Consider the following 9,523-nt stretch of genomic DNA (forward strand, 5'->3'; position numbering starts at 1 on the left):
ATTATTTCTGTTCCTCTGATAACAGCAACATCTGTGGCGAAACAAAAAACTGCTTCATATAAAACATATGAAGATTTTGCCATAGAACTGTAATCCACAGTAAGAACAGGGTTACCATTCAAGATTTCAAAGTTGTTTCCAGCCACCCACACATGGGGTAGGGTGGGGGGTCGAGTGTGGTACCATTGGATGTCCCCCTCTGAGACAAACAAATGGAATTATAACTTTTTTTTGATCTGATGTGTAGTTTTCAAGATATTCAATGTCTTCAGTTAAACACACACACACACACACACACACACACGTATGTCCTTATATAGCAGTATAGATGTATCGATGGATCCAAAATTCTGCAAGAGGTTTATACCACATACGCTTTTCTATGCACTACGATCAATGTCACTAAAGCCTTCAAAATATCCAAAACAGCTTGCCAATATTGTAAAGACGTAAGTTTGTACCTTCAAATTCCTTCTTAAAGATACTAATCGTGTCCGATTATCAGTGTTTTCTTAAAAATGTTCAATGCTGGAGATACAATATAACAACCAACTGCTACAATCATACTGGATGCGATACTGGAGCATGTTCATTGTGAGCGGAGAGGGCAGTCAGTCAGTCTGCTGTGGGAACATTCCCACGTTTGCATCCATTGTAATGAGGAAGGTATCATCTTAGCGAAATTGCCATATATAGACGACTTACATGAAGTCAAGAGCCATGGAAAACAGCAACTGAAGTAGAAGTGTAATGCGTCCCAACAAATGAAAGGTGGCTATTATGCGGCTTTACGACCTCAAATTCCTACAAGGCTGTGGTTTACGAGGTTGCATTTGGACCGATCAGTGGTTTCCACTAACACTGGACTCCGCTTTAATCATGGCTCTTTTCATCTGCATCTATATAGAACCATCATTTCCGGTTCCCCTGCATGTGTGTATGGTTCTGAGTCATAAGGTGATGTCAACCACATTTGTTTTTATGTACCAAAATTGACTACGAATCAGAATATTTGAAAACATTGCTGAATATGTGATACCATCTCCTGCAATCAGATTCTTCTACTTTATTTATTAAAGACAGTCGCCTTTATAAAGTGACTGTTAGTTTCTTTAAACGTACAAGGAAAAACCTCTAGATTTAAGGAGTGTCAGCAGTCTTTTCAGCACTTGCAGAGGCAACAGCCTGGATGACTGACTGATCTGGCCTTGTAAAATCAACCAAAACGGCCTTGCTGTACTGGTACTGCAGATGGCGGAAAGCTGGGGGAATCTGCTGCCATAATTTTTCCCAAGGGCATCAGCTTTACTGTATGGTTAAGTGATGGTGGCGTCCTCTTGAGTAAAAGATTCTGGAGATACAATAGTCCCCCATTCGGATCTCCAGGCCATGGACTACTCAGGAGGATGATGTTATAATGAGAAACAAGATTGGTCGATCGGGCGTGGAATGTCAGATCCCTTAATCGGGCAGATAGGTTAGAAAATTTAAAAAGGAAAATGGATAGGTTAAAGTTAGATATAGTGGGAATTAGTGAAGTTTGGTGGCCAGACGAACAAGACTCCTGATCAGGTGAATGCTGGGTTATAAATACAAAATCAAATAAGGGTAATACGAGAGTAGATTTAATAATTAATAAAAAAATTGGAACACGGATAAGCTACAACGAACAATATAGTGGACGCATTATTGTCACCAAGATAGACACAAAGTCCACACCTACGGTACCACAGTACTATGGTACACCAGATGATGAAGAGATTGAAGAAATGTATGATGCAATAAAAGGAATTATTCATATAGTTAAGGGAGATGAAAATTTAACAGCCATGGAGGACTGGAATTCGATAATAGGAAAAGGAAGAGAAGGAAAAGTAGTAGGTGAATATGGATTGGGGGTAAGGAATGAAAGAGGAAGCCGCCTGCTAGAATTTTGTACAGAGCATAACTTAATCATAGCTAACACTTGGTTTAAGAATCATGACAGATGGTCGTATACGTGGAGATGCCTGGAGACACCGGAAGGTTTCAGATAGATTATATAATGGTAAGACAGAGATTTAGGGACCAGATTTTAAATTGTAAGACATTTCCGAGGGCAGATGTGGACTCTGACCACAATTTATTGGTAATGAACTGTAGATTATAACTGAAGAAACTGCAAAAAGGTAGGGACCTGGATGAACTGAAGGAACCAGAGGCTGCAGAGAGTTTCAGAGAGAGCATTAGGAAACGATTGACAAGAGCACAGGGAAGAAATACAGTAGAAGAAGAATGAGTAGCTGTGAGAGATGAAATAGTGAAGGCAGGAGAGGAGAGGAGAGGAGAGGAGAGGAGAGGAGAGGAGAGGAGGGCTAGGAAAAATCCTTGGGTAACAGAAGAGATACTGAATTTAATTGGCAAAAGGAGAAAATATAAAAATGCAGTAAATGAAGCAGGCGAATAGGAATACAAACGTCTCAAAAACGAGATCGACGGAAAGTGCAAAATGGCAAAGCAGGGATGGCTAGAGGATGAATGTAAGCACATATCACTAAGGGTAAGATAGATGATGCCTACAGGAAAAATTAAAGACATCTTTGGAGAAAAGAGAACCACCTTATGAATATCAAAAGCTCAAATGGAAAACCAGTACTAAGCAAAGATGGGAAAGCACAAAGGTGGAAGCAGTATAAAGGCAGTGAAAAGGAAGAGGACATATATGAAAATGAAATGAGAGATATGATAATGCGTGAAGAATTTGACAGAGCACTGAAAAGCCTAAGTCGAAACAAGGCCCCAGGAGTAGACAACATTCTGTTAGAACTACTAATAGTCTTGCAAGAGCCAACCATGACAAAACTCTTCCATCTGGTGAGCATGATGTATGAGACAGGTGAAATACCCTCAGACTTAAAAAATATATATAATAATTCCAATTCCAAAGAAAGCAGGTCCTGACATGTGTGAAAATTACCGAAGTATCAGTTTAATAAGTCACGGTTGCAAAACACCAACACTAATTCTTTACAGACAAATGAAAAAACTGGTAGCAGCCAACCTCGGAGAAGATCAGTTTGGATTCAAGAGAAATATTGGAACACATGAGGCAATACTGAACCTACAACTCATCTTAGAAGCTAGAATAAGGAAGGGCAAACCCACACTTCTAGCATTTTTAGACTTAGACAAAGCTTTTGACAATATTGGCTGGAATACTCTGTTTCAAATTATGAAGGTGGCAAGGGTAAAATACAGGGAGCTAAAGGCTATTTACAATTTGTACAGAAACCAGATGACAGTTATAAGAGTCAAGAGGCACAAAAGTGAAGCAGGGGGCAAGAAGGGAGTAAGATAGGGTTGCAGCCTATCCCTGATGTTATTCAATCTGTATATTGATCAAGCAGTAAAGGAAACACAAGATAAATTTGGAGTTGGAATTGGAATTAAAGTCCAGCGAGAAGAAATAAAAACTTTGAGTTTTGCCGATGACAGCAATGGACTTGTAAGAGTCATTGAATGGAATGGACTGTGTCTTGAAAGGAGGATATAAAATGAACATCAACAAATGCAAAATTAGGATAATGGAAAGTAGTCAAATTAAATTAGGTGATGCTGAGGGAATCTGATTCGGATATGAGTTTTGCTATACTGATGATGGTCAAAGTAGAGAGGATATAAAATGTAAACTGGCTATGACAAGGAAAGCATTTAAAAAAGAGAAATTTGTTAACATCAAGTATAGACTCAAGTGCTAAGAAGTCTTTTCTGAAAGTATTTGTATGGAGTGCAGCCATGTGTGGAAGTGAAACACTGACAATAAATAGTTTAGACAAGAAGAGAATAGAAGCCTTTCAAATATGGTGCTACAGAAGAATGCTGAAGATTAGGTAGGTACATCACATAACTAATGAGGAGATACTAAATATAACTCGGGAGAAGAGGAATTTGTTGTACAATTTCACTAGAAGAAGGGATCGGTTGGTATGATACTTTCTGAGGCATAAAGGGATCACCAGTTTAGTACTGGAGGGAAGCGTGGAGGGTAAAAACCATATATGGAGACCAAGAGATGAATACACAAAGCAGATCTGAAAGGATGGATGTTGTATTAGCTACTCAGAGATGAAGAGGCCTGCGGAGTATAGTGTAGCATGGAGAGCTGCATCAAACTAGTCTTTGGACTGAAGGCCACAACAACAATATATTTTCATCACTTCTTCTTCTTCTTCCTTTGCATTTGTCCTGCGTGGTGGCGGGGTCCACTGCTTTGGCTCGTCGCCACTCTTGCAATCTTGTGCCCAATCAGGATGAAGGCCTGAGATCTTGGGGTCTTCATGCAGGGTGTCAAGCCATTGCTGCCTTGGTTATCCTGCTGGCCATTCCCCATTTTAGGTTGAAACTAGTCTTTGCCACTGTTGTCCCATCTGCTCTAAGGACATGCCCATACCAATGTAGGCGGCTTTCTCTCATTTTGTCTACTGTTGGTGCAACACCGTATAGCCTGCGAACTCCATTCTCCATAACGAAAATGCTTAGGTGAACATCGGGATTAACACTGTATGATCACGTCACAAATAATAAAGTCTGCAGGCTATACAGTGTTGCACCAAAAGTAGACAAAATGAGAGACAGCTGCCTACATTGGTACAGGATGTCCTTAGAGCATACGAGACAACAGTTTCAAAGACTAGTTTCAACCTAAATGTAAATGAGAAATGGCCATATTTTCATCACTATGTAATGTATATGATTAAACTTAAGAAACAGCATTAATTTACGACGCAAGAATATCTAGTTTACTTCTCATGCTGTTTGTTAAAAAATTGGTGTGAAAAAAAAATTGTGACTGCTTGAGGTTTCAATTCTGTAAATATGCATTTATGTATTTTCTCTGTAAAATGTTTTGGCTGGATAAATAGAGTAAAAACTTCAGAGGGCAAATAAAAAAAGTTATTTAAATCAAATATCTTTCATAGTTTCTGAAATATGACATGTTGAATTTTAATGTTCTGATAGGCATGGCACAAAGACATTCTCCACAAACTTCTACATCTACATTATTACTCTGAAATTCAGATTTAAGTGCTCAACAGAGGGTTCATAGAACCACATTCGGACTAATTATCAGCTGCTACACTCTCAAATAGTACGTAGGATAAGTGAACACCTCCAATTTCTCTTTATTTGTTACAATGGCCAATACTCCCAGTGTACAAGGGAGTCAACAAAATAGTGGATAAAACTGTTTTGAGCAGTGATCTCCATACAGATCACTGGTCTTGAGACTGATCCTCAAATCCTTGTTTCTCCAGGTATTTCTCTAGTTTTACAGTGTGAATATGTTCAGTTCCGGCACAAATGAATCTCTTAGTGCAGTTATAGGTTGGTTTAAGGATTAAAGGGACCAAACTGCAGAGGTCATCGGTCCCTTTTTCCAAAAGACTAAAAATACCCACAGAGAATAAAAACTGTTCAACAGAAAAGGAGACAGACGACACAGAACAAAAGAAACATAGACAAGGACCAGACAAAACTAAATAAAATCACACCGAGTGTGACGGTGGTTGGCCGACCATAGGAACAAAAAAAGGAAAAGCCAACCACCGAAAACACATTAAAAACTTAGTTTAAAACCGTAGGCCAAAGGCCAGAATCAACATAAAACAATAAAATAAAACAAACACTCAGAGTAAAGAATAAAATCCCCCTGCCCTAATAAAACGTAAAACTAAGCCAGCCATAACAGGGTCATCAGATAAAAGGGCAGGGAGCGTCTCAGGCAGCGCAAATGTCTGCCTGACCACAGCTAAAAAGGGGCAGGCCAACAAAATGTGGGCCACTGTCAAAGCCGCCCCGCAGCGACATACAGGAGGGTCCTCCCGGCGCAGTAAAAAACTGTGTGTCAGCCGGGAGTGGCCAATGCGGAGCCGACAGAGGACGACTGAGTCCCTGCGGTTGGCTCGCATGGATGACCGCCACACAGTCGTCGTCTCCTTAATGGCACGGAGTTTATTGGGCGTGATCCGATCGCGCCATTCAGCTTCCAAAAGCACAAAAACTTTTCGGCGGAGGACTGCCCGCAAATCAGTCTCTCGGAGGCCAACATCCAGAGACGGTTGTCTCGTGGCCTCTTTCGCCAGGCGGTCAACATGTTCATTGCCCGGGATACCGACATGACCGGGGGTCCACACAAAGACCACAGAGCGGCCGCTACGCGCAAGAGTATGCAGGGACTCATGGATAGCCATCATCATACGAGAACGAGGAAAGCACTGGTCGAGAGCTCGTAAACCGCTCAGGGAATCGCTACAGATAACGAAGGACTCACCTGAGCAGGAGCGGATATACTCTAGGGCTCGAAAGATGGCGACTAGCTCAGCAGTGTAAACGCTGCAGCCAGCCGCCAAGGACCGTTGTTCGGAATGGTCCCCTAGAGTTAGCGCATATCCGACACGACCAGCAACCATCGAACCGTCGGTGTAAACAATTCCAGAGCCCTGATACGTGGCCAGGATGGAAGAAAAGCGGCGGCGGAAGGCCTCTGGAGGGACCGAGTCCTTCGAGCCCTGTGCCAAGTCGAGCCGAAGGCAAGGGCGAGGAACACACCACGGGGGTGTACTCAGAGGCGCCCGGAAAGGAGGGGGAACAGGGAAAAACCCAAGTCCGCAGAGAAGCTCCTTGACGCGTACGGCGATCGGACAACCCGACCGGGGCCGACGGTCTGGCAAATGGACGACTGACTGTGGGAACAGGACACGGTAATTTGGATGCCCGGGCAAGCTAAAAACATGGGCAGCATAAGCAGCCAGTAATTGTTGGCGTCGTAACCGCAGTGGAAGGACACCTGCCTCAACAAGGATGCTCTCCACAGGGCTGGTGCGGAAGGCACCAGTGGCAAGTCGGATCCCGCTGTGTAGTATTGGGTCTAGCACCCGCAACGCAGAGGGGGATGCTGAGCCATAAGCCAGGCTCCCATAATCCAGACGTGACTGGATTAACGCCTGGTAGAGCCGCAACAGGGTAGATCGGTCGGCGCCCCAGCGGGTGTGGCTCAAGCATCTCAGAGCGTTTAGATGCCGCCAACACGCCTGTTTGAGCTGCCGGATATGAGGCAGCCAAGTCAACCGGGCATCAAAAAGGACACCCAAAAACCGGTGGGTCGCCACCACTGAAAGAAGTTCGCCGGAAAGATAAAGCCGCGGCTCCGGGTGGACAGTGCGTCGCCGGCAGAAATGCATTACGCAGGTCTTGGTTGCCGAAAACTGGAATCCATGAGCTACAGCCCAAGACTGCGCCTTGCGGATAGCACCCTGTAGCTGACGTTCAACAGCTGCAATGCCAGTAAAGCTGTAATAAAGGCAGAAGTCGTCAGCATACAGGGAAGCAGAGACAGAATTTCCCACGGCCGCAGCGAGCCCGTTAATGGCTATTAAAAACAGGCAGACACTTAAAACAGAACCCTGTGGCACACCGTTCTCCTGGACGTGGGTGGAACTGTATGAGGCTGCGATTTGCACGCGGAAGGTACGAGACGACAGAAAATTTCTGGTAAAGATCGGCAGAGGGCCCCGAAGACCCCACCCATGAAGCGTAGAAAGGATGTGATGACGCCATGTCGTATCGTACGCCTTCCGCATGTCGAAAAAGACAGCGACCAGGTGCTGACGGCGGGCAAAGGCAGTACGGATGGCCGACTCCAGGCTCACCAGATTGTCGGCGGCGGAGCGGCCTTTACGGAACCCACCCTGAGATGGAGCCAGAAGGCCCCGAGACTCCAGTACCCAAGTCAAGCGCCGGCTCACCATCCGTTCGAGAAGCTTGCAAAGCACGTTGGTGAGGCTAATGGGGCGGTAGCTGTCCACCTCCAAAGGGTTCTTGCCTGGCTTCAGAATGGGGATAACGATACTTGCCCGCCACTGCGACGGAAACTCACCCTCGACCCAAATACGGTTATAAAGATCGAGGAGCCGTCGCTGGCAGTCCACTGAGAGGTGTTTCAGCATCTGGCAGTGGATGCTATCTGGTCCAGGAGCGGTATCAGGACAAGCGGCAAGGGCACTGCGGAATTCCCACTCACTGAATGGAACATTTACGATTCTGGATGGTGGGTGCGAAACGAAAGGATCCGACGTTCCATCCGCTCTTTAATGGTGCGGAAGGCCTGAGGGTAATTCGCAGAAGCGGAACTCATAGCAAAATGCTCTGCTAAGTGGTTTGCAATGACGTCGGAGTCAGTACAAACTGCTCCATTCAGTGAGAGCGCAGGGACGCTGACAGGTGGCCGATAGCCATAGACGCGTCGAATCTTGGCCCAGACCTGCGATGGAGTGACATGGAGGCCAATGGTGGACACGTACCGCTCCCAGCACTCCTGCTTGCTTTGGCGGATAAGGAGGCGGGCTCGCGCACGCAGCCGTTTGAAGGTGATCAGGTGTTCAATGCAGGGATGTCGCTTGTGACGCTGTAGCGCCCGCCGGCGATCTGTAATCGCTGCAGCGATCTCAGGCGACCACCAAGGCACAGTCCGCCGCCGAGGGGACCCAGAGGAGCGGGGAATGGCAGATTCGGCGGCAGTAACGATGCCGGTGGTGACCGATTGAACCACCGCATCAATGTCGTCATTAGAGAGAGGCTCAAGAGCGGCAGTGGAGGAGAACAAGTCCCAGTCAGCCTTATTCATAGCCCATCTGCTAGGGCGCCCAGAAGAGTGACGCTGTGGTAGTGACAGAAAGATCGGAAAGTGGTCACTACCACACAGGTCGTCATGCACACTCCATTGGACAGACGGTAAGAGGCTAGGGCTACAGATTGAAAGGTCAATGGCGGAGTACGTGCCATGCGCCACACTGAAGTGTGTGAAGGCACCATCGTGTAACAGCGAGAGATCGAGCTGCGACAATAAATGCTCAACGATGGCGCCTCGACCTGTTGCTACTGACCCACCCCACAGAGGGTTATGGGCGTTGAAATCGCCCAATAGCAAGAAAGGTGGCGGCAATTGGGCTATCAGTGCAGCCAGGACATGCTGCGAGACATCACCATCCGGTGGAAGGTAAAGACTGCAGACGGTAACAGCCTGTGGCGTCCACACCCGAACAGTGACAGCCTCTAAAGGTGTTTGGAGAGGGACAGACTCGCTGTGCAGAGTGTGAAGGACATAGAGGCAGACGCCACCAGACACCCTTTCATATGCTGTCCGGTTCTTATAATAACCCCGATAGCCACGGAGGGCGGGGGTTCGCATTGCTGGAAACCAAGTTTCCTGAAGAGCAATGCAGAAGAAAGGGTGAAGGCTGATAAGTTGTTGGAGCTCAGCGAGATGGTGGAAAAAACCGCTGCAGTTCCACTGGAGGATGATATATTCCATGGCTGAGAAAGGCGTGAAAGGACTGGGAAGGCAATTTACGCTGCTTGTTCACTCACTGCCACCGATTCAGTACCCGCACAAGAGGCATCCATGGCGTCTGAGGGACCAGCGAGATCAAGGTCCGCAGCGGACGCTAGAATCTCGACTTCATCCTCAGACGCAGAGCGCGAAATG

Source organism: Schistocerca nitens, chromosome 6 (genome assembly GCF_023898315.1).
Source record: "Schistocerca nitens isolate TAMUIC-IGC-003100 chromosome 6, iqSchNite1.1, whole genome shotgun sequence".
Classification (NCBI taxonomy): Eukaryota; Metazoa; Arthropoda; class Insecta; order Orthoptera; family Acrididae; genus Schistocerca; species Schistocerca nitens.